General features: G+C 41.9%; 7 non-coding genes and 1 pseudogene across 7 annotated transcripts; all 8 read left to right on the forward strand.

The window, feature by feature from the left end:
• Positions 1-6,760: 6,760 nt before the first annotated feature.
• Positions 6,761-6,853, forward strand: LOC125555119. Its single transcript, XR_007304560.1, has one exon. It is a non-coding gene; the product is annotated as a small nucleolar RNA snR60/Z15/Z230/Z193/J17 (small nucleolar RNA).
• Positions 6,854-7,204: 351 nt separating this feature from the next.
• On the forward strand, positions 7,205-7,308 carry LOC125555159. The gene has a single exon (XR_007304588.1). It is a non-coding gene; the product is annotated as a small nucleolar RNA Z107/R87 (small nucleolar RNA).
• A 76-nt stretch (positions 7,309-7,384) lies between these two features.
• On the forward strand, positions 7,385-7,480 carry LOC125555059. Its single transcript, XR_007304513.1, has one exon. It is a non-coding gene; the product is annotated as a small nucleolar RNA R30/Z108 (small nucleolar RNA).
• Positions 7,481-7,541: 61 nt separating this feature from the next.
• LOC125555174 lies at positions 7,542-7,635 on the forward strand. The gene has a single exon (XR_007304605.1). It is a non-coding gene; the product is annotated as a small nucleolar RNA snoR31 (small nucleolar RNA).
• A 43-nt stretch (positions 7,636-7,678) lies between these two features.
• LOC125555152 lies at positions 7,679-7,762 on the forward strand (annotated as a pseudogene).
• An 80-nt stretch (positions 7,763-7,842) lies between these two features.
• LOC125555162 lies at positions 7,843-7,923 on the forward strand. Its single transcript, XR_007304592.1, has one exon. It is a non-coding gene; the product is annotated as a small nucleolar RNA snoR77Y (small nucleolar RNA).
• A 58-nt stretch (positions 7,924-7,981) lies between these two features.
• Positions 7,982-8,164, forward strand: LOC125555146. The gene has a single exon (XR_007304575.1). It is a non-coding gene; the product is annotated as a small nucleolar RNA Z112 (small nucleolar RNA).
• A 152-nt stretch (positions 8,165-8,316) lies between these two features.
• On the forward strand, positions 8,317-8,435 carry LOC125555210. Its single transcript, XR_007304643.1, has one exon. It is a non-coding gene; the product is annotated as a small nucleolar RNA SNORD14 (small nucleolar RNA).
• The last annotated feature ends 17,521 nt before the right edge of the window (positions 8,436-25,956 follow it).

Here is a 25,956-nt window from a genome sequence, read left to right on the forward strand (position 1 = left end):
TAGATAAGGCAGTGATTCAGCACAATTGGCATTGTTTTGGTTTTTTCATTCTGGGTGCTATGGCATTGTTTTGGTTTTTTGTGATGTAAGGCACTGATTCAGCACAAATGGAAAACTTGACAGACATGCCAAACTGACCAAATATGCATTCATTAGTACAATTGAATCAAAACTTGAAAAGTATAATGCCAAACTGACATGGCAATTGCATCCACAAGTACAGTTGCATCAAAACTTGACACTAGATAACCAAACTGACATGATAACCAAATAAGTCTTGCCCATCATCCAGATAGAAAACAAAGTAGCCATGTTTCTTACAGGAGATTGTTGCAGTCACTATGTATCAACATAACCAAAATGAGGAAATTGTTACCATAGATGATCATTTCAACAACACAGGTAAAATGATCATCTAGGTACCAAACACTCATCTACTAAAAACTACCTAAAGATATCAAATATAGAACATTTGGGAGCCTTATTTGAAAGATCAGATTGGTTGTCCAAGAAGCTTGACTTTCTTTTTGCAGCAGCCATGGATTGCTCCCTTGCTTTTTGTGCAGCAACCTTCATCCTCTCTTAAGTAGCAGCAAGCCTTTTTGTCAGCTTCTCTTTTGGCAGCAGCAAGCTTCCTCTCCTCCTCTCTTTTTGCAGCAGCTAAAATCTTCTAGTCTTCTCTTCTGGCAGCAACAAGCTTCTTCTCTTCTCTTTTGGCAGCAGCAAGCTTCTTCTCCTATTCTCTTTTTGCAGCAGCAATTCTCTTCTCTTCTTCTCTTTTAGCAGCAGCTGCTTCCCTCTGTAGTCTCTTCTCTTCCTCCTTCTCAGCAGCAGCTCTTTTCTCTGCTTCTAGCCTTGCCTTTTTCTTAGCAGCTATTGTTTTCATTGTATCTTGAATAATCTGTCTGGTCTCAGCTTGAACTCTCTTGTTTAGCTCTGCTTCTTCTTTCTTTTTGGCAACTGTTTGCAATGCAGCCAATCTTCTTCTTTCTGCAAGTTCAGCTTTCTTCTGTGCCACTTCATGTTTCCTTCTTGCTGCCTCTTCGGCTCTTCTGTGCCACTTCATGTTTGCTTCTTGCTGCCTCTTCAGCTCTCCTCAACTCCTCTTCTCTTCTAGATTGTAGAATGGCCTGCTTCCTCTCCTCTAGTTCTCTATCTCTCCGGTTCTTCATGGCCTCCAACTTCTGTGCCAACTCACCTGGCCTAATGGTACTGAAACTTGCTTGGCTTCCTTGTCTAGTAGACTGGTTGAGCAACACTTGTGCAGCACTGAGGAAAGCAGAACTAGGTAGTGGCATCTATTCCACAACTCTTGGTGTTGGCATCTGTAAAAAATACACAAGTGACAACTGTGAGATCAATACAATTCATACAGAAGTAGGCACTGCTTGTCCATGATGAAATTCAGAAATTATATTTACCTGGGAAATCATGTTGTCCACCATGAGATTATCATATGTACTTGAAGCTTCATGGTTCTGCTCATCAGGAATAGTTTGTGTTACATAATTTCCAAAACATGAGAGAATACAAGTGCCTAAGAACACAGTGTTACCTGTGTTAAAACTGGATCTGCTTCAGTTGATGTAGTTGTTTGTGCAGCATCACCTTGTTCTAGAGGTGGCACATTTCCAGCACCTTGTTCAGGAGGGGGCACACTTGCAGCACTTGGTGGTGGCAGTCCAGCCTTCAAGTTTTTGCAGCCCTTCTTGTTGTGATCTGCCTCACCACAGTAAGAACAGTGCATGATGGCACCATGCCTTGTTATTTTCTTCCCTCCCCTTCTATGATCAACCTCTCCAGGTGCTTGCCTCCTTGTAGTACATGGCCTACCCACATGCTTCTGATACAACGGTGGCTCAATGGGGGGCCCATGTAAGTCCTCCCACTCTCTCCTATCTTTGCAAGGATATATAATGTTTCCATATGCCTTTTTGAACATCTCCTTTGAGTAGCAAGGGTCAACCATGGTAAGAGGATCAATTCTGTCATTCCTGCAGCAGGCAATGACATGAGAACATGGAACCCCTCCTTTCTGTATCCTTCTGCAGGTGCATGTTTTCTTATGCATGTCCACTATGTAGTCATGCCCTCTATCACCTACTAGAAAAAGACCATCTCCTGATCCCTCCACATAGCAGGTGTTTGCAAATGATGTTGCCTTCTCAACCTTCTTCCTGATCTTTGGGCATATATCACCTGGACATTTTTCTGACTCCATTAGCTTGCTGTAATGCCTTGTCATGAGATGCCTATAAATCCTATCAACCATGGTAAGGATTGGCAGCTCCCTAGCCTCCAAAATGTACCTGCATTGAACATGTTGATCACATTAGGTTGCAGCAAGCACTACTATATCACAGGAACATCACAAATGTTGATCAAAGAAGATGGTTTTACCTGCTGAATAATTCACAGATGTTGTTAAGCAAAATATCACATTTTGGCAAGTCACTCTGGAAAGCTTTGACCCAAGTTTCAGGCTCTACCTCATGCAGCCAGTTGTGGGCATCTTCATTAAGAATCTTCATTTCATGCATGCTCTGCTCATATAGCTGCACTGTGTTGCTTCTAGATATCTTCCACAATTGATTCTTCAAGATATCACCCTTGAAAGACTGCTGAAAGTTCTGCCACATGTGCCTAACACAAAATCTGTGTTCTGACTCAGGGAACAATTCTTCAACTGCATTGATGAGCCCCTTTTGTTTGTCTGACATGATTGTCCAAGGTTTAGTGTTTATGATGCCTAGATCTCTTTTAAGTGTGTCAAGAAACCATGCCCAGTTAGGAGTATCCTCAACTTCAACCACAACTATTGCAATTGGAAAAATGCAGTTATTTGGATCTACCCCAACAGCTGCAAGTAGTTGACTTTTGTATCTAGTCTTAATGTGACAACCATCAAGAGAGATGACAGGTCTGCAACCTTCTATAAATCCTATTTTGCATGCATCTAGGCACATGTACAACTTACTGAACCTTCCATTATCAAGGGACACATAGAAAGATGAGCTAGGGTTGCTTCTCCTAACCTCATGTGCATAATTCCAAAGAAGCTTATACTGCCCTTCTTCATCACCATAAATTATTTTCATAGCCATTCTCCTTGCCCTCTGGAGCTTCATCCTACCAGGTTTCATGTGCCATTCCTTCTGAACAACCCTAGAGAAATTCATCAAGTTCATATCTTGATCAGCCCTAAAGCTCTCTAAGTACTTGAGTACTAAGAATTTAGATGTGAAAGCCCTAATCTTCCACTTCTTGTTGCATGTGTGCTCATGCACATATCTCTTCACCATGAATGCCTTGGTCCTCTTGTCATATGATGCCCACAAATACCATGTGCAATCATCATCACACTTTTCTTTAAGTCTTTTCCTATCTTTGACAGGCAGCTTGATATCAACTCTATTCTGGCAGGAGTACTCTTTAATTGTTGTCCTCAGTAGTTCTACACTCTCAAAGACTTGGCCTACATGGAATTTTGGCCTGTGTAGATCATATGGTCTAAAAGTGTTGAACTTCAAGTGCAACTCTTCACCATCTGAATCAGGTGCCCACAAATCTTCACCTTCAGACAAGTCTTCATCTGAATTATACTTCTGTTTTCCTTTCTCTTGAGCTTTACTTTGGACTTGATTTCCTTTCTGCTTTCCTCTCTCATTTGATTTATTCTCCTGTTTCTTTTCTGGTTCATCCTCATCTACATTATCTTCATACAAGTCATCATCATCATTGCCAATCTCATTGTCACTGTCCACACTTAATCCAGGGTCATAGCCTTCGAGCTATGGACATAATGCCCTATTCCAGCCATCGAGTCGATGAGATATATTGGTTGTGGTCTGTGGTGGTGGTCAGTGCCTATGTTGACATGTTCAGGTTTATTTAATGGTCATGTCTTTGGTTTGTGGATGGTAGGCTCTGATTAACTGGATTTTGGTTATTATATGTTTTTTCTGCCGGAATTTGGAAATTGCTGTTGTTTACTTAGGATGATAGCTTAGATTATACTTGCAGTCGTTATTATATGTTGTTTATGCCAGAATTTGGAAATTGCTGCTGTTTACTTGGGATGGTAGCTTAGATTATACTTGTAGTAGTGGACTGTTGTATGAAATGCTAGCCTGAATTTACCTTCTTTGCATAAAGGCATGTAAACGACAACCTTACATATCTCATTCTTTTGTTGTTTGTGATCTGCGACAAGTGGGTCTGGTTTGCTGTAGGTACCTTATCTTTCTTATAGGTGGGATGTATAACCTGATGGCCAAAGTTGATGCAAGGAACTAATAGTAACAATGTTGTAAATGTGTGCCTTCTCTATTGCATGCTTGAGTAATGTATTTGTCCTATCTAATCCTGAACTAGTATAACAACAGTTCTAAAGTACTATGATGTTGGTTGCTCCACCAATTATATATGGTGTTGCATGTTCTTTTCATTTTGTTGGTGGCACATCATTAATCTTCCTTTGTTTGCTATCATTGCCTTACTTGAGATGTTTATGTGCTGGCTTTGTGTCGAGTCATTCTTAGATGGTGGTGACTCCTCTGTTATAGTCATGGTGCTTGTTTGTTATTCTGCAATTGAACTTTGGATTATTTGTTCAACTGATTTGTATCAGCTTTCTTGTTGTGTCCATATTATTTTGGCAACATATTAAGCTATGCATGTTCTCACTTGCAGCTGTTCCAACTGCTGCTGACAACCAGATGCAAGTGGGTATCCGTGTGTTGCAAGTTGAATGTGAGATGACAATGGACAGCAAGCTCCTGGGCGAGTTTGACCTCATTGGCATCCCGCCAGCACCCAGGGCCATGCCACAGAGCGTGGTGGCCGCTGCCTCCCAAGACAAAGCCCACCTCCACAACCGTGCGCTGGGACAGGAGGAATGGCCACTGCTTCCTCCACCATGTTTGCATCGCCCCCATCCGAGTCAGGCAGCTTGGTGTACAGGTGAGATCATTTTTCCTCTCTGTCAATGTGATGCATCTAACTGCATCATACCTTTTTTTCTGCTCCATTTTGTATGTGAGAGGTATTTTTGTTGTGCTTCGATCATGTTAAGATTGTGCTTAACTGGATTTAATCTTTACTAAACTATGAGATTTTCTTCTTAGTAGCTAGTGATGTTTCAATTGGCTAAAGATTGTTGCTTTGAGAGGTTGTGTATATTTGCGATATGGCAATGATTTATAGGTCTCAAGTTTAGTTGAGAGCTAAATGCTAAAGCTTCAACTGAAGCTTGGTCCTTGTTAGATTGTTGTAGAAGTATTTTGGTTAATTCCAACCCATGGGTCCTTATTAGACTGTTGTACAATGTGAAGATCCATGAACCTCTTCTTACTTACTTTGTTATCATCTTTTTCCCGTCATGTTTTGTGATCATTAGAGAAACACCTGACCCTGTTCTTTGAATGTTACAAGGAACATTGCTAATGGGGAAAAGAACAACCTGTAAGTCATGGTTGTTGCAGGCCTAGGCAACTCGAAATGCTCAAGAGCCACGTCGGCGAATGACCGAATAGAAGAAGTGCTACATGAAGGCCATGGACATGCTTGAGAAAATAGATAGCACCATGATTGCTGAACTCATAGAGCCTGGCCGTTGGCAAATATCCGAGTGTATGAGGTGTTGCCAGTGAGATGCCTCTTGAACAATGCATGGTGAGTCTTCCTTTCACTTGCCTTTTCTCGCTCTCTACTCCAACTTTGCTTGATGCATCCCTCGTCTGGCGTCTGTATTTCCCTTTGCAATGTTGTATAACCTTTTTGCTCACTGTTTTGTAATAGGAGACTTATGATGATACTGATGAGAGGGATCTTGCAGAGTTTTTGGCGAGTCTTCCTTTCCCTTGCCTTTTCTCGCTTCATTTTCCATCATTGCTCGGTGCATCCCAGATCCAATGTATGTATTTTCGGTAGCACTGTTGTATACATTTTTTTACTTCTATTTGCTGCCACCGTTGCTCAATGCTAGCTCACTGATATAAGCTGGGCCTTATCTATTTGTACTTGAACTAGCTAACTTTTTATAAATCTGCCCCTGCATAGGAGCAGTTGGTATTGTTTGGCATCTCTTTTTCCTGATTTCCCACCAGTAGTGATAACCATGACATGGTCTGGCAATGGTTCATGTTTAGTTTTGATAGGCTCCTTACTAAATGCTAGGATTTTGACTTGTTAAATTGAAAAAAATGCTCACCTATTGGTGTAGTGCTGTTGTGTATTGATAGAACAAGCTCTATCCATCTCTTGGAATTAGCCATCTGTATTTTTGTGACGTGCTTTAGTGCAAGGAAAAGTCCTCTAGTGTTATCTGTCTAGTGTTTGCTATGAATCATGTGTATGTGTAGGGCAAAAATAAAATTGATAATTAAAATACTAGACCACTCCCCTCATTCTTAATATGTTTTTTGGTATATAGGTTCTTAATATGATTCCCTTGTTCTGTTTAAGATCAATGCTATGGTGCACATTAACCTTAGGTAATGTTTAATCTACTCAAGTACTCTCTCTGCATGCTGATGACGGTCACCCTGTATACACTAAATTTGATGAATTTGATGTTAATCTTGGCCTCTTAGTACATATGTCATGAATTTGATGTTAATCCTGTTATATCACCACCCACATTCTAAGCCCTCTTACATACCATATTGTTTGTTTGACATGTTAATTAGTTATGTTGTTTGGCCTATGATCAAGCTATTCTAATAGACAATCATATGATTTTGTACTAGTGTAACCTGTCTGAGGTAGGCTGATGATCACAAATGCATAGTTCAAATGACCAAACCGTGATTACTTGAAGAAAATGGTCTTTTTCTCCTAGCTGATGACCTTCAGCTTTCATATTTAGTTTTAGTTACTGCATACGAGAAATCATACCCTACTCAGTTAATCTATTTCGATTGGACAAATAATCACTTTGATGTTTCCAATGATTCTGCAAACCAGTTTGAGGACACGATTTTAAATTTGTACCCCCCAGTCTTAGGGTCCGCTTAGGTGGATCTGTGTTGATTGACATAATTTTGAATCTAACTCCGTAGATGAAATTTTGAACAGTTAGTTTGATCTTATTTTCTACTCCCTCCGATCCATAATACGTGTCACAGTTTCGAACTAAGGTTAGTTCAACCTTAGTTGAAAACTATGACACCTATTTTGGATCGGAGGGAGCATTTCCTTGGGTGATGGCAGTGATAATTTGCAAATATTCAAGCTCAACATACCAAATCACAGGTTTTCTCCCAGGAGTTGATTTGTATGCTGATTATCTGGCTGAACCAAGCCATCTGATACCCTATATTTTTAATCTCCCGTTCATTGTTCTCTCCTGAATCTTTTTGTGTAGTTTGTTTGCTGTGGAGAACGTAGTTGCAATGAGGATAACAAGCTCCCTCTTCTGAAAGCATTGACGACATTGCTGGCAGAATCAAACAACTTAAACATTGCCACAACTGAGCAACTGTATATTTCTTCAATATTTTTTAGCTGTTATTCTTGTCGTCCAATGTTGATGATTTGTTTAGATCGTGAGGAGTTACTGATGCATAATCCGACACTTGATCCGAGGGTTAGCATGAGCCACCCGTGTGATGTCATCTTTACATCTGAATCCATTAGAGATCAGTTTTTCAATTGTTTTGTTTCTTCTTGATTTTTTAGTATCATGGGATGGAACCTTGAAACAATCTTAGGACACCTTCTGACCCAGTGAATGAGAAGTCATTTATATTCTGATGCTACACCTTGCTTTCTTTTGACATTTTTTAGTTTTCTAGTTGCTGGTTAATCTTTTTTTTACATTAGAGATCTGTAATGCAATTGAAGCCCATGATGATTAGCTTTATGTTGGAATTACCGTCAGATAACCAATGGAGATATTTTTGCGGCTTTCTGAGGCTTAAAACCAATATCTTCAGCTCCTCTACAATTTTTCTATTGTTTATTTCGTTCATCTTAGATTATCCCAGTGAAGATTCTAAGACCATAGAAAGTGTTGTATGACACTGATAGCAACAACTGCTTCTCTCCACTGCAAGTGTCCTCCTTCGGCCCTAACCTTTGTGGTTTGGTCTGGTCTGGAATCTCCATTTGCACCTGGTTTGGATCATCTGTGTTTGTGATTTTAACCTGGTCTCTGAGTGGTTATTTTATCTTATTATTTTATCTTGTTGATAGGAACCTGACATAGTATTTTGGTCGGTTTACAAAGCTGGTTATTGGGATTACATTTTTGTTAACGAGTAGCTAACCCAGTTGTAGTCAATATGATTTGATCAATTGTGGGATATGTTATGGAGACAATTGATAAATTTAAGGCTTGTTTCTCAAAACATTCGCAGATGCCGCCTAAGAGCTTTCGCCTAGCCAAGCTTGAGAGCTACTGCTGCTGATTCCTTCCTTGGATGTCCAAGCCTTGTTAATATCCCCATACTTTGTTGTCTTCACTTCCATGTTTTTAGACGTCGCAAATGACGGTGAATCCCCGTGAGCTTTTGCCTTATTGTTATGTGTGTGTTTTGTTTTGGCAAATGTCCTATCTAATCCTGAACTATTATGATAAATGTTATGAAGAACTCCCTCTGTCCTGAATTAATTGTCTTAGATTAGTCTTGATACGAATGTATCTAGACATGTTTTTGTGTTAGATACATCCATATCTAGACAAATCTAAGATAGCTAATTTGGGACAGAGGTAATACTATCATGTAGGTTGCTGCTCCAGTTAAATACGGTGTTGCATGTTCTTTTCATTTTGTTGGTGTCATATCACTGATCTTCCTCTGTTTGCTATCATATCACGCTCATATGTGGTGGTGCACGATCTTTTCATTTACTTGTGATATTTCTGTTGAGTCATTGGATGATGTGATGACTCCTCTGCTATAATCATGATTGTTTGTTATTCTGCAATTGAACTTCGCATATTTTTTCAATTGATCTGTATTGACTTGCTTGCTATGTCCATATTGTTTTGGCACCATACTAAGCTATGTATGTTCTCAGCTGCAGGTGTTCCCAACTGCTTCTGACAAGCCAGGGTTTTAGGGTCACTTGCAAGTGGTTGTCAAGCTGAAGAGGCTCAACATCGATACCATCTACCAGTTTGTACACGTTATGATGATCTGGGCTGACTACCTTGGCTATGACTATTTAGGTGAGGCCCCGTTCTCTCCTTCTTTATTTGTCTAATCTGGGACCTAGCCTTCGAGCTATGGCCATAGTGCTCTGTTCCAGCCATCGAGTCGATGAGATATAGTGGTTGTGGTCTGTGGTGGTGGTCAGTGCCTACGTTGACATGTTCATGGCTTTTGTTTGTTGAGATGGTTAGGCTCTGATTGATTGGATGTTAGTTATTATCTCTTGTTTATGCCAGAATTTGGAAATTGATGTTGTTTACTTAGGATGGCAGCTTAGATTATACTTGTAGTCGTATACTGTTGTATGAAATGCTAGCTTGCATTTACCTTCTTTGCATATAGGCATGTAAACCACAACATTACATATCGGATTCTTTTGTTGTTTGTGTTCTGCTATGAGTGGGTCTGGTTTGCTGTAGGTATCTTATCTTTCTTATAGGTGGGATGTAGTATAACCTGATGGCCAAAGTTGATGCAAGGAACTAATAGTAGCAACCCTACTTTTCGCTGGTAGCAAAGTTGTAAATGTGTGCCTCTTTTGTTGCATGCCTAAGTAATGTATTTGTCCCATCTAATCCTGAACTAGTATAACATGGTTCTGAACTACTATGATGTTGCTTGCTCCACCAGTTATATATGGTGTTGCATGTTCTTTTCATTATGTTGGTGGCACATCACCGATCTTCCTCAGTTTGCTATTGTTGTCTTCAGATGTTTATGTGATGGCTTTGGGTCGAGTCGTTGTTAGATGGTGGTGACTCCTCTGTTATAGTCATGATGATCATTTGTTATCCTGTAATTGAGCTTTGGATTATTTGTTCAACTGATCTGCATTAGCTTTCTTGCAATATCCATATTATTTTGGCAGCATATTAAGCTATGTATGTTCTCACCCACATGGGTTCCAAAGTGCTGCTGACAACCAGATGCAAGTGGGTATCCGTATGTTGCAAGGTGGACGTGAGATGGCAATGGGCAGCAAGCTCCTGGGCGAGTTCGACCTCATCGGCATCATGCCGGCATCAAGGGCCACGCCACAGATGGAGGTGGTCGTCGCCACCTAAGGCAAAGCCTGAAGGAAATATAGCCTAGAGGCAATAATAAAGTTATTATTTATTTCCTTATATCATGATAAATGTTTATTATTCATGCTAGAATTGTATTAACCGGAAACATAATACATGTGTGAATACATAGACAAACATATTGTCACTAGTATGCCTCTACTTGACTAGCTCGTTGATCAAAGATGGTTATGTTTCCTAACCATAGACATGAGGTATCATTTGATTAACGGGGTCACATCATTAGGAGAATGATGTGATTGACATGACCCATTCCGTTAGCTTAGCACCCGATCGTTTAGTATGTTTCTATTGCTTTCTTCATGACTTATACATGTTCCTATGACTATGAGATTATGCAACTCCCGTTTACCGGAGGAACACTTTGTGTGCTACCAAACGTCACAACGTAACTGGGTGATTATAAAGGTGCTCTACAGGTGTCTCCAAAGGTAATTGTTGGGTTGGCGTATTTCGAGATTAGGATTTGTCACTCTGATTGTCGGAGAGGTATCTCTGGGCCCTCTTGGTAATGCACATCACTTAAGTCTTGCAAGCATTGCAACTAATGAGTTAGTTGCGGGATGATGTATTACAGAACGAGTAAAGAGACTTGCCGGTAACGAGATTGAACTAGGTATTGAGATATCGACGATCGAATCTCGGGCAAGTAACATACCGATGACAAAGGGAACAACGTATGTTGTTATGCGGTTTGACCGATAAAAGATCTTCATAGAATATGTGGGAGCCAATATGAGCATCCAGGTTCCGCTATTGGTTATTGACCGGAGACGTGTCTCGGTCATGTCTACATAGTTCTCGAACCCGTAGGGTCCGCACGCTTAACGTTTCGATGACAGTTATATTATGAGTTTATATGTTTTGATGTACCGAAGATTGTTCGGAGTTCCGAATGTGATCACGGACATGACGAGGAGTCTCGAAATGGTCGAGACATGAAGATTGATATATTGGAAGCCTATGTTTGGATATCGGAAGTGTTCCAGGTGAAATTGGGATTTTACCGGAGTACCGGGAGGTTACCGGAACCCCCCAGGGACTTAATGGGCCTTAGTGGGCCTAGGTGGAAGAGAGGACAGGTGGCTAGGGTTGCCCCCCAGTCTGAATAGGACAAGGAGAGGGGGGGGCGCCCCCCTTCCTTCTTGTCCTCCACTCTTTCCCCCTCCCAAGTCCTAATCCAACTAGGAAAGGGGAGGGAGTCCTACTCCCGGTAGGAGTAGGACTCCTCCTGGCGCGCCTCCTCCCTGGCCGGCCACACCCCCCCTTGCTCCTTTATATACGGGGGCAGGGGGTACCCCATAGACACAAAAATTTATCGTTTGATCTTTTAGCCATGTGTGGTACCCCCCTCCACCATAGTCCACCTCGATATTACTGTAGTGGTGCTTAGGCGAAGCCTTGTGTCGGTAGAACATCAACATCATCACCACGCCTCGTGCTGACGAAACTCTCCCTCAACACTCGGCTGGATCGGAGTTCGAGGGACGTCATTGGGATGAACGTGTGCTGAACTCGAAGGTGACGTACGTTCGGTAATTGATCGGTCAGATCGTGAAGACGTACGACTACATCAACCGTGTTGTACTAATGCTTCCGCTTTCGGTCTATGAGGGTACGTGGACAACACTCTCCCCTCTCGTTGCTATGCATCACCATGATCTTGCGTGTGCGTAGGAATTTTTTTGAAATTACTACGTTCCCCAATAGTGGCATCTGAGCCGGGTTTTATGCATAGATGTCATATGCACGAGTAGAACACAAGTGAGTTGTGGGCGATATAAGTCATACTGCTTACCAGCATGTCATACTTTGGTTCGGCGGTATTGTTGGATGAAGCGGCTCGGACCGACATTACGCGTACGCTTACGCGAGACTGGTTCTACCGACGTGCTTTGCACACAGGTGGCTGGCGGGTGTCAGTTTCTCCAACTTTAGTTGAACCGAGTGTGGCTATGCCCGGTCCTTGTGAAGGTTAAAACAACAACAACTTGACAAACTATCGTTGTGGTTTTGATGCGTAGGTAAGAACGGTTCTTGCTAAGCCCATAGCAGCCACGTAAAACTTGCAATAACAAAGTAGAGGACATCTGACTTGTTTTTGCAGGGCATGTTGTGATGTGATATGGTCAAGACATGGTGCTAAATTTTATTGTATGAGATGATCATGTTTTGTAACTGAGTTATCGACAACTGGCGGGAGCCATATGGTTGTCGCTTTATTGTATGCAATGCAATCGCCATGTAATGCTTTACTTTATCACTAAGCGGTAGCGATAGTCGTAGAAGCATAAGATTGGCGAGACGACAACGATGCTATGATGGAGATCAAGGTGTCGTGCCGGTGACGATGGTGATCATGACGGTGCTTCGGAGATGGAGATCACAAGCACAAGATGATGATGGCCATATCATATCACTTATATTGATTGCATGTGATGTTTATCTTTTATGCATCTTATCTTGCTTTGATTGATGGTAGCATTATAAGATGATCTCTCACTAAATTTCAAGATAAAAAGTGTTCTCCCTAAGTATGCACCGTTGCCAAAGTTCGTCGTGCCCAGACACCACATGATGATCGGGTGTGATAAGCTCTACGTCCATCTACAACGGGTGCAAGCCGGTTTTGCACACGCAGAATACTCAGGTTAAACTTGACGAGCCTAGCATATGCAGATATGGCCTCGGAACACTGAGACCGAAAGGTCGAGCATGAATCATATAGTAGATATGATCGACATAGTGATGTTCACCATTGAAAACTACTCCATTTTCACGTGATGATCGGTTATGGTTTAGTTGATTTGGATCACGTGATCACTTAGAAGATTAGAGGGATTTCTTTCTAAGTGGGAGTTCTTAAGTAATATGATTAATTGAACTTAAATTTATCATGAACTTAGTACCTAAGAGTATCTTGCTTGTCTATGTTTGATCGTAGATAGATGGCCCGTGCTGTTGTTCCGTTGAATTTTAATGCGTTCCTTGAGAAAGCAAAGTTGAAAGATGATGGTAGCAATTACACGGACTGGGTCCGTAACTTGAAGATTATCCTCATTGCTGCACAGAAGAGTTACGTCATGGAAGCACTGCTGGGTGTACCACCTACGCCAGCAACTGCAGATATTGTGAATGCCTGGCAGTCACGTGTTGATGACTACTCGATAGTTCAGTGTGCCATGCTTTACGGCTTAGAACCGGGACTTCAACGACGTTTTGAACGTCATGGAGCATATGAGATGTTCTAGGAGTTGAAGTTAATATTTCAAAATAATGCCCGGATTGAGAGATATGATGTCTCCAATAAGTTCTATAGCTGCAAGATTGAGGAGAATAGTTCATTCAGTGAGCATATACTCAAGATGTCTGGGTACTGCAATCACTTGATTCAACTGGGAGTTAATCTTCCGAATGATAGCGTCATTGACAGAATTCTCCAATCACTTCCACCAAGCTACAAGAGCTTTGTGATGAACTATAATATGCAAGGGATGGATAAGAAAATTCCCGAGCTCTTCGCAATGCTAAAGGTTGCGGAGGTAGATATCAAGAAGGAGCATCAAGTGTTGATGGTCAGTAAGACCACCAATTTCAAGAAGGGCAAAGGGAAGAAGAAGGGGAACTTCAAGAAGAACAGCAACCAAGTTGCTGCTCAGGAGAAGAAACCCAAGTCTGGACCTAAACCTGAAACCGAGTGTTTCTAATGCAAGCAGACTGGTCACTGGAAGCGGAACTGCCCCAAGTATTTGGCCGATAAGAAGGATGGCAAGGTGAACAAAGGTATATGTGATATACATGTTATTGATGTGTACCTTACTAGAGCTCGCAGTAGCACCTGGGTATTTGATACTGGTTCTGTTGCTAATATTTGCAACTCGAAACAGGAACTATGGTTTAAGCGAACACTGACAAAGGACGAGGTGACGATGCGCGTGGGAAATGGTTCCAAAGTCGATGTGATCGCGGTCGGCACGCTACCTCTACATCTACCTTCGGGATTAGTATTAGACCTAAATAATTGTTATTTGGTGCCGGCGTTAAGCATGAACATTATATCTGGATCTTGTTTGATGTGAGACGGTTATTCATTTAAATTAGAGATTAATGGTTGTTCTATTTATATGAGTAATATCTTTTATGGTCATGCACCCTTGAAGAGTGGTCTATTTTTGATGAATCTCGATAGTAATGATACACATATTCATAATGTTGAAACCAAAAGATGCAGAGTTGATAATGATGGTGCAACTTATTTGTGGCACTGCTGTTTAGGTCATATCGGCGTAAAGCGCAAGAAGAAACTCCATACTGATGGACTTTTGGAACCACTTGATTATGAATCACTTGGTACTTGCGAACCGTGCCTCATGGGCAAGATGACTAAAACGCCGTTCTCCAGAACTATGGAGAGAGTAACATATTTGTTGGAAATCATACATACAGATGTATGTGGTCGGATGAATGTTGAGGCTCGTGGCGGATATCGTTATTTTCTCACCTTCACAGATGATTTAAGAAGATATGGGTATATCTACTTAATGAAGCATAAGTCTGAAACATTTGAAAAGCTCAAAGGATTTCAGAGTGAAGTTGAAAATCATCGTAACAAGAAAATAAAGTTTCTACGATCTGATCGTGGAGGAGAATATTTGAGTTACGAGTTTGGTCTACATTTGAAACAATGCGGAATAGTTTTGCAACTCACGCCACCCTGAACACCACGGTGTAATGGTGTGTCCGAACGTCGTAATCGTACTTTACTAGATATGGTGCGATCTATGATGTCTCTTACAGATTTACCGCTATCATTTTGGGGTTATGCCTTAGAGATGGCCGCATTCACATTAAATAGGGCACCATCGAAATCCGTTGAGACGATGCCTTATGAATTGTGGTTTGGCAAGAAACCAAAGTTGTCATTTCTGAAAGTTTGGGGCTGTGATTCTTATGTGAAAAAGCTTCAACCTGATAAGCTCGAACCCAAATCAGAGAAATGTGTCTTCATAGGATACCCAAAGGAGACTATTTGGTACACCTTCTATCACAGATCCGAAGGCAAGACATTCGTTTCTAAGAATGGATCCTTTCTAGAGAAGGAGTTTCTCTCGAAAGAAGTGAGTGGGAGGAAAGTGGAACTTGATGAGGTAACTATACCTGCTCCTCTATTGGAAAGTAGTTCATCAAAGAAACCGGTTTCTGTGACACCTACACCAATTAGTGAGGAAGTTAATGATGATGATCATGGAACTTCAGATCAAGTTACTACTGAACCTCGTAGATCAACCAGAGTAAGATCCACACCAGAGTGGTACGGTAATCCTGTTCTGGAAGTCATGCTACTAGATCATGATGAACCTACGAACTATGAAGAAGCGATGGTGAGCCCAGATTCCGCAAAATGGCTTGAGGCCATGAAATATGAGATGGGATCCATGTATGAGAACAAAGTATGGACTTTGGTTGACTTGCCCTATGATCGGCAAGCAATTGAGAATAAATGGATCTTCAAGAAGAAGACTGACGCTGACGGTAATGTTACTGTCTACAAAGCTCGACTTGTTGCGAAAGGTTTTCGACAAGTTCAAGGTTTTTGACTTGTTGACGATGGGACTTTCTCACCCGTAGCGATGCTTAAGTCTGTCCGAATCATGTTAGCAATTGCCGCATTTTATGATTATGAAATTTGGCAAATGGATGTCAAAACTGCATTCCTGGATGGATTTCTGGAAGAAGAGTTGTATATGATGCAACCGGAAGGTTTTGTCGATCCAAAGGGAGCTAACAAAGTGTGCAAGCTCCAGCGATCCATTTATGGACTAGTGCAAGCCTCTCGGAGTTGGAATAAACGCTTTGATAGTGTGATCAAAGCATTTGGTTTTATACAGACTTTTGGAGAAGCTTGTATTTACAAGAAAGTGAGTGGGAGCTCTGTAGCATTTCTGATATTATATGTGGATGACATATTGCTGATTGGAAATGATATAGAATTTCTGGATAGCATAAAGGGATACTTGAATAAGAGTTTTTCAATGAAAGACCTCGGTGAAGCTGCTTACATATTCAGCATCAAGATCTATAGCGATAGATCAAGACGCTTAATTGGACTTTCACAAAGCACATACCTTGACAAAGTTTTGAAGAAGTTCAAAATGGATCAAGCAAAGAAAGGGTTTGTGCCTGTGTTACAAGGTGTGAAGTTGAGTAAGACTCAATGCCCGACCACTTCAGAAGATAGAGAGAAAATGAAAGATGTTCCCTATGCTTCAGCCATAGGCTCTATCATGTATGCAATGCTGTGTACCAGACCTGATGTGTGCCTTGCTATAAGTCTAGCAGGGAGGTACCAAAGTAATCCAGGAGTGGATCACTGGACAGCGGTCAAGAACATCCTGAAATACCTGAAAAGGACTAAGGATATGTTTCTCATTTATGGAGGTGACAAAGAGCTCATCGTAAACGGTTACGTTGATGCAAGCTTTGACACTGATCTGGACGATTCTAAATCACAAACTGGATACGTGTTTACATTGAACGGTGGAGCTGTCAGTTGGTGCAGTTCTAAACAAAGCGTTGTGGCGGGATCTACATGTGAAGCGGAGTACATAGCTGCTTCGGAAGCATCAAATGAAGGAGTCTGGATGAAGTAGTTCATATCCGATCTAGGTGTCATACCTAGTGCATCGGGTCCAATGAAAATATTTTGTGACAATACTGGTGCAATTGCCTTGGTTCACAAGAGAACCAAGCACATCAAGAGACGCTTCAATTCCATCCAGGATCTAGTCTAGGTGGGAGACATAGAAATTTGCAAGATACATACGGATATAAATGTTGCAGACCCACTGACTAAGCCTCTTCCACGAGCAAAACATGACCAGCACCAAGGCTATATGGGTGTTAGAATCATTACTGTGTAATCTAGATTATTGACTCTAGTGCAAGTGGGAGACTGGAGGAAATATTCCCTAGAGGCAATAATAAAGTTATTATTTATTTCCTTATATCATGATAAATGTTTATTATTCATGCTAGAATTGTATTAACCGGAAACATAATACATGTGTGAATACATAGACAAACAGATTGTCACTAGTATGCCTCTACTTGACTAGCTCGTTGATCAAAGATGGTTATGTTTCCTTACCATAGACATGAGTTGTCATTTGATTAACGGGGTCACATCATTAGGAGAATGATGTGATTGACATGACCTATTCCGTTAGCTTAGCACCCGATCGTTTAGTATGTTGTTATTGCTTTCTTCATGACTTATACATGTTCCTATGACTATGAGATTATGCAACTCCCGTTTACCGGAGGAACACTTTTTGTGCTACCAAACGTCACAACGTAACTGGGTGATTATAAAGTTGCTCTACAGGTGTCTCCAAAGGTACTTGTTGGGTTGGCGTATTTCGAGATTAGGATTTGTCACCTCGATTGTCGGAGAGGTATATCTGGGCCCTCTCGGTAATGCACATCACTTCAGCCTTGAAAGCATTGCAACTAATGAGTTAGCTACGGGATGATGTATTACAGAACGACTAAACAGACTTGCCGGTAATGAGATTGAACTAGGTATTGAGATACCGACGATCGAATCTCGGGCAAGTAACATACTGATGACAAAGGGAACAACGTATGTTGTTATGCAGTTTGACTGATAAAAGACCTTTGTAGAATATGTGGGAGCCAATATGAGCATCCAGGTTCCGCTATTGGTTATTGACCGGAGACGTGTCTCGGTCATGTCTACATAGTTCTCGAATCCGTAGGGTCCGCACACTTAACGTTTCGACGACAGTTATATTATGAGTTTATATGTTTTGATGTACCGAAGGTTTTTCGGAGTTCCGGATGTGATCACGGACATGACGAGGAGTCTCGAAATGGTCGATACATGAAGATTGATATATTGGAAGCCTATGTTTGGATATCGGAAGTGTTCCGGGTGAAATCGGGATTTTACCGGAGTACCGGGAGGTTACCGGAACCCCCCGGGGACTTAATGGGCCTTAGTGGGCCTAGGTGGAAGAGAGGAGAGGCGGCTAGGGCTGGGCCGCGCACCCCTCCCCCCCCAATCCAAATAGGACAAGGAGAGGGGGCGGCGCCCCCCCTTTCTTCTTCTCCTCCACTCTTTCCCCCTCCCAAGTCCTAATCCAACTAGGAAAGGGGAGGGAGTCCTACTCCCGGTAGGAGTAGGACTCCTCCTGGCGCGCCTCCTCCCTGGCAGGCCGCACCCCCCCTTGCTCCTTTATATATGGGAGCAGGGGGGCACCCCATAGACACAACAATTGATCGTTTGATCTTTTAGCCGTGTGCGGTGCCCCCCTCCACCATAGTCCACCTCGATATTACTGTAGTGGTCCTTAGGCGAAGCCCTCCGTCGGTAGAACATCAACATCGTCACCACACCGTCATGCTGACGAAACTCTCCCTCAACACTCGGCTGGATCGGAGTTCGAGGGACGTCATCGGGCTGAACGTGTGCTGAACTCGGAGGTGCCGTACATCCGGTACTTGATCGGTCGGACCGTGAAGACGTACGACTACATCAACCGCGTTGTGCTAATGCTTCTGCTTTCGGTCTACGAGGGTACGTGGACAACACTCTCCCCTCTCGTTGTTATGCATCACCATGATCTTGCGTGTGCGTAGGAAATTTTTTGAAATTACTACGTTCCCCAACAAAGCCCACCTCCACAACCGTGCGTGGGGACACGAGGAATGGCCACTACTTCCTCCACCATGTTCGCATCGCCCCCACCTGGGTCAGGCAGCTTGGTGTACAGGTGAGAGAATTTCCGCTCTATGTTGATCAAACAATGTTTGTTGTAGGATTTAGGCGTTTGAGAAAATCATGGTGTCAATCTGATGCATGTAACTGCATCATACCTTTTTTTACTCCATCTTGTTTGTGAATTTATGATTTTTTTATTGTGCTTCGATCATGTCCTCGTTGTGCTTAACTGAATTTAATCTTTACTAAACTATGGGATTTTCTTCTAAGTAGCTAGTGATCGAGGGTCTAAATTGGCTAAAGATTGTGGCTTTGAGAGGTTGTATATATCTGCGATCTGGTAATGATTTATAGGTTTCGAGTTTAGTTGAGAGAAAATTGTCAATGCTTCAACTGAAGCTTGGTCCTTGTTAGACCGTTGTAGTACTTTTTTGGTTAATTCCAACCCATGGGTCCTTGTTAGACTATTGTACAATGTGAAGGTCCATGAACCTCTTCTTACTTGTTTTGCTATCACCTTTTTCCTGCCGTGTTTTGTGCTCATTAGAGAAACACCTGACCTGGTTCTTTGAATGTTGCAGGGATCGTTGCTAATGGGGAAAAGAACAACCTGCAAGTCATGGTTGTTGCAGGCGAGGGAACTTGAAATGCTCAAGAGCCACATCGGCGAATGACCGTGTAGAACAAGTGCTACATGAAGGCCATGGACATGCTTGAGAAACCAGGCAGCACCGCGGTTGCTGAACTCGTAGAGCTTGACCGTCGGCAAATATCCAAGTGTATGAGGTGCTACCGCTGCCAATGAGATGCATCTTGAACAGTGCATGGTGAGTCTTCCTTTCGCTTGCCTTCTCACTCTACTCCATCTTTGCTCGATGCATCCCGGATCCGGCGTTTGTATTTCGCTTTGCATTGTTGTATTACCTTTTTTGCTCAAAAGCTTTATAGGCTGCACATCCGTTTTTTTACTGGAAACTAAAACCAATGAGAAATTAGGTTTGCTTTCCATAATACCGCCTCCATTTGTAAATATAAGACGTTTGGGCAGTTTACTTTAACTACCCAAACATCTTATATTTAGGAATGGCAGTAGTATGTGATATCTATATAGGATAATCCAATTTTGTGGAGTGCTAATAGACCAGAGTCTGTTTCGTTACAGGAGACTAGCAAGGATGTTGGTCTTTTTCCTGAAAAGGAGGATGAACCCCGGCCTAGTGAGGACACCAATGAGATGCATCTTGAACAGTGCTTGGTGGGTCTTCCTTTCACTCGCCTCTTCTCACTCTCTGCTCCAGTGAGTGGGATGCATTCCAGATCCATCTTTTGTATTTTTCCTATGCTCCACTATATGACCTTTTTCTCAAAAGGTATAAGTATGCTGATTCCCAATAGGCTGCACACATGAGTCTTGTGTACTGGAAACACAAACCAATAGTTAGGAATTAGGTTTGCTTTCCATGATATGTCATATATTTATATAGGATGGTTCATGGGAGAGCTAATTTTGTAACATGAGACTTATCATGATACCGATGAGATGGATCTTGAACGGTGCTTAGCGAGTCTTCCTTTTCCCCGCCTTTTCTCAATCCACTTGCCATCATTGCTCGGTGCATCCCAGATCCAACGTTTGTGTTTCCAATAGCACTACCGTATAAAAATTTGTACTTCTTTTTGTTGCCATCATTGCTCATTGCTAGTTCACTGATATAAGTTGGGCCTTATCTATTTTAACTTGAATTAGCTAACTATTATAAATCTGCTCCTACATAGGAGAGGTTGGTATTGTTTGGGGTCTCTTTTCCTGATTTCCCACCAGTAGTGATACCCATGACATGGTTTGGCAATGGTCCATGTTTAGTTTTGATAGGCTCCTTATGCTAGGATGTTGACTTGTTAAATTGAACAAAAGGCTCACCTATTGGTGTAGTGCTGTTGTGTATTGATAGAAGAAGTTATATCATCTCTTGGAATCAGTCATATGTATTTTTGTGACGTGCTTTAGTGCAAGGAAAAATCCTCTAGTTTTTTTTGTCCAGTGTTTTTCTATGAATCACGTGTATGTGTAGGGCAGAAATAAAAATGATAAGAACAAAAATACTAGACCATCTCCCTCATTCTTAATATGTTCAATTCAGGCATATAGATTCTTATTATGGTGCCCCTGTTCTGTTTGTGATCAATTTGTTGATATTCTTAGGCGTAAATCTGCTCAAGTATGATGCCCCTGTTTTGATAGTGTTGATAGTATGATGCCCTTGTTCTGTTTAAGATCAATACTATGGTGCAGATTAACCTTGTGTAATGTTTAGTGTGCTCAAGCGCTCTCTCTGCATGCTAATGACGATCACTCTGTATACACTCAATTTGATGTTAATCTTGGCCTGCTTGTATGAAGTGCAATTTATCTTTCAGGGTTATGTTACTGTTTTTCTAGAAAGTTGCATTTATTTGCAATCTGGCAATGGTTTATAGATCTCGTTTTAATTGTTAACAAATTGGCATTGTTTCAATAGAAGCTTGGTCTATCTACTTTTGAGAATTTTGGTTATTTCCAGCTCACGGGTTCTTGTTAGGCTATTTTATAACCTGAAGAGACTTTTGACTTATTTTCACTTATTTAGCTAGCACCCTTTTTTTGTCCATGAGAGACCTTATTCGGTTCTTTGAATATATCAGGGAGCATCTATAAAGAGGAAGAAAAACCTAGGAGTAATCATTCGGAGAAGATATGTGTACCCTTGGGATGGCTAGGACCTGCCATCCTTATGTGGGTTGCGCCCATGTGACGAGGCGAATTCACCGTGTCGCGACGGTGATGTTCGGCATCGGCTACAAACTATGACGGGTAAGTCCTTCGTATTCCCCTCAACTGTGCTCAGCCTTCGAGCTATGTTCACTTTGTGTACTGTCCATGGAGCTGGTGTTTGTGGTAGTTTGGTTTGGTTGTGATGCCCTATTCATGCCAAGTGCTCCCAAAGGAATATATTGATTCATTAACTTGCTATCTTTGTTGTACTATAGATTATAACTGAAAATGTTGCACACACAATTCTTTTGGCCAGTATTTATTCTAGTCCTCTCATTTGCTGGTGTTCATCTACTTTCCTGGGTTTTATTTTAGTTGAGTTGTAACACGTTTAGTTGATGCATACATGCTGTCCAGAACAAGTTTTTTATCCCTTCCCTTCTATAGCCAGTTTTTGCAACCTCCAATTCCAAACCCTGATCAAACATGTTGTTCTTTGCCTGGCTACTTGTTTCTTTCTTTTGACTGCAATGGCCACTTTCTTTGAACCAAATCACATAATAAGAAAAATTAGAGGGAGTCGCTATTTCATAATAAGAAAAATTAGAGGGTTGGTCTGTTGGCTTTTGATGATTTATTGGCCCTGGTTGATTTGATGTTGAGGATCTTACTGTTAAATGGATTGCTCCTGTATGATCTGTTTGTTGCTCTGATCGACTACTGTTGTTTGCTTGACCGTATACTACTATTGCTTTAGTTCTATATTGATGTTGGTTCTTTAGAGTAACACATCTTTTGGAAATCTGGACTAGCTCATTGGCCACTAATTAGTTACTTGCTCTCTGTCCAGGGCAGGGCCTGACTCGATGATGAGGACGGGGAATTTTGGTCTTGTGGAGGGCGACAAGGCGGATGGATGGAGCTTGTAGCACTGCTGGATGTTTTATATGCAACACAAGTGTGTGTTGTCTACTCCTCTCCTTTGTAGGACTTGTTTGCCGAAGAAAAGAGAAGAGATGACGTAGTTGTTAGGTGGTTGTTTTAGGAATTGTGTTGCAAGTGTTTGTTTTGAATTGGTAACTAACATTTGGAATATTTACTAAGTGTATTTATGAATTCCCAACATTGATCTGGAGTGAGTCCAAGGAAAAAAATGCATTTGTGCTTATTTTGGATTGGTTGAATGAATGTGTGCTTTTCTTGGTTGGCTAGCTCAGTTAATTAATTCTCCATGAAAGAAAGAATGGATGCCAGCTCATTCAATGTTTATATGCATGTGTGTTTACCTCGTCTGGTGTTTGTTTGTATGTATGCAAAGATGGATCATTTGGTTGGCAACCATCCTTGACAATTATTTGAAGAGAGCTGCTGGATTCCTGAAGCCTCAAAGTATGCATGTTTACCCCAATCAAGACTAATTTGCTACCTACTCCTACCTAGTATGCTAATGCCATCATCTCTATCTGCCTATCAGACAATGGAGAGCCTTTACCTCTCGGATCAGCCATCCATATAATTAAGCATCATCTCTTTTTCAATGCCAGGTTGCCTCGCCAACACAACTCAACTCCGTCGTTAGCATAGTGTAAGAGTAGGAAATAGGGTGGCGAGTGCCATGTTGCCTCGCCAACACAACTCAACTCTGTCGTTAGCATAGTGTAAGAGTAGGAAATAGGGTGGCGAGCAAGAGAAGTGGTACTGAGATATTGGCAATCGACGCCATTTCTCAAGCCACTCAGCTACGCGGTGAAGATGAATCGCCGGATGATCTTTATACATCACAAACGATCAAGAAGTCGCGCCTTATCTTTGGCATATGTTAATCAGTTGATTAATCTAGCACTGCATCAACACATAATGACTTTAGTCTGTGCTAAATCTGGTGGGAGCGTTTGCGCGCCGGTACATTGTTTAAAAAAAGGATGGTGTGTTAGGAGAGACAAGGAAGGGGATCAGGGATTGATTAACAAATCTCATTCAGGATAGTACCTACCAGGCGTTATTTGAGGAAGGGACTAGTACTAGCTGCCTATTAGTTAGGAAACGTAACAACTCCCGGCTAATTACTTGGGCATGCATTCCTCCCTATAACCACGCACTCCGCAAAAAACAAAGCGCCCTCCTCCTTAAATGCTGCCAACGCTCTGCCTCCTCCTCCCTCCCTCCCTCCCTCCAGCTCCGTCCCCATAGGCTGTCGCACACCTCACGCGGATCACCATCCCATCCATGCATCTTGGCCAACCCTCTGTCCCTCTCTATATAGGTACGACCCTTTGATACATATTGCCTCTTTCATCTGTCGCTCACGTCCTATACTCCTCTTTGTGTTGACTAAGCGCCACCACGTCCCCTCCTTTCTCCTCACATGGCGTCTATGAATTTTTTACCGGCGAGCAGCACCAAGATCGTGCCTCGTCGAGCGGCCATGTCGTGCCTTCGATGCCTCGACCATACTTGTCGTGCCTCCTGCCTAGCACTCTGTACGAGCACGCCTTTTCTCCATCTAACCCTTCCTTAAGAAAATCATGCCGTGGCGTGATAACCCACAAGTATAGGGGATCGCAACAGCTTTAGAGGGTAGAGTATTCAACCCAAATTTATTGATTCGACACAAGGGGAGCCAAAGAATATTCTCAAGTATTAGTAGCTGAGTTGTCAATTCAACCACACCTGGAAACTTAGTATCTGCAGCAAAGTGTTTAGTAGCAAAGTAATATGATAGTGGTGGTAGCAGCAACAAAAGTAAAGACATCAAAAGTAATGTTTTTGGTATTTTGTAGTGATTGCAACAGTTGCAGCGGGAAAGTAAATAAGCGAGAACCAGTATATGGAAAACTCGTAGTCACCGGATCAGTGATGGATAATTATGTCGGATGCGGTTCATCATGTAACAGTCATAACATAGGGTGACACAGAACTAGCTCCAATTCATCAATGCAATGTAGGCATGTATTCCGTATATAGTCATATGTGCTTATGGAAAAGAACTTGCATGACATCTTTTGTCCTACCCTCCCGTGGCATCGGGATCCTATTAGAAACTAAGGGATATTAAGGCCTCCTTTTAATAGAGAACCGGAACAAAGCATTAGCACATAGTGAATACATGAATTCCTCAAACTATGGTCATCACCGTGAGTGGTCCCGATTATTGTCACTTCGGGGTTGCCAGATCATAACACATAGTAGGTGACTATAGACTTGCAAGATAGGATCAAGAACTCACATATATTCATGAAAACATAATAGGTTCAGATCTGAAATCATGGCACTCGGGCCCTAGTGACAAGCATTAAGTATAGCGAAGTCATAGCAACATCAATCTCAGAACATAATGGATACTAGGGATCAAACCCTAACAAAACTAACTCGATTAAATGATAAATCTCATCCAACCCATCACCGTGCAGCAAGCCTATGATGGAATTACTCACGCACGGCGGTGAGCATCATGAAATTGGTGATGGAGGATGGTTGATGATGACGACGGTGACGAATCCCCCTCTCTGGAGTCCCGAACGGACACCAGATCAGCCCTCCTGAGAGGTTTTAGGGCTTGGCGGCGGCTCCGTATCGTAAAACGCGATGATTTCATCTCTCTGATTTTTTTTCTCTGAAAGCAAATATATAGAGTTGGAGTTGGCTTCGGAGGGTTTCCAGGGGGCCCACGAGGTAGGGAGGCGCCCTAGGGGGCGCGCCCCCAACCCTCGTGAGAAGGGTGTGGGCCCCCTGGTCTTCATCTTTATCGACGATTTTTTTATTGTTTTTTCTAAGATGTTCTGTGGAGTTTCATGTCATTCCGGGAATATTTGTTTTCTGCACATAAAACAACACCATGGCAATTCTGCTGAAAACAGCATCAGTCCGGGTTAGTTCCATTCAAATCATACAAGTTAGCGTCCAAAACAAGGGCAAAAGTGTTTGGAAAAGTAGATACGACGGAGACGTATCAACTCCCCCAAGCTTAAACCCTTGCTTGTCCTCAAGCAATTCAGTTGACAAACTGAAAGAAAGAAAGAAAAACTTTTACAAACTCTGTTTAATCTTGTTGCTGTAACTATGTCAAGCTAGCATTCAATTTTTTGGCATAGATCACAACTAACCACACTTGCAATAGTTCTCAGGTCTCATCATTACTCATATTAATAGCATAATCAACTAGCAAGTCATAATAATAAATCTCGGATGACAACACTTTCTCAAAACAATCATAATATG

This window comes from Triticum urartu, chromosome 4 (assembly GCF_003073215.2).
Source record: "Triticum urartu cultivar G1812 chromosome 4, Tu2.1, whole genome shotgun sequence".
Classification (NCBI taxonomy): Eukaryota; Viridiplantae; Streptophyta; class Magnoliopsida; order Poales; family Poaceae; genus Triticum; species Triticum urartu.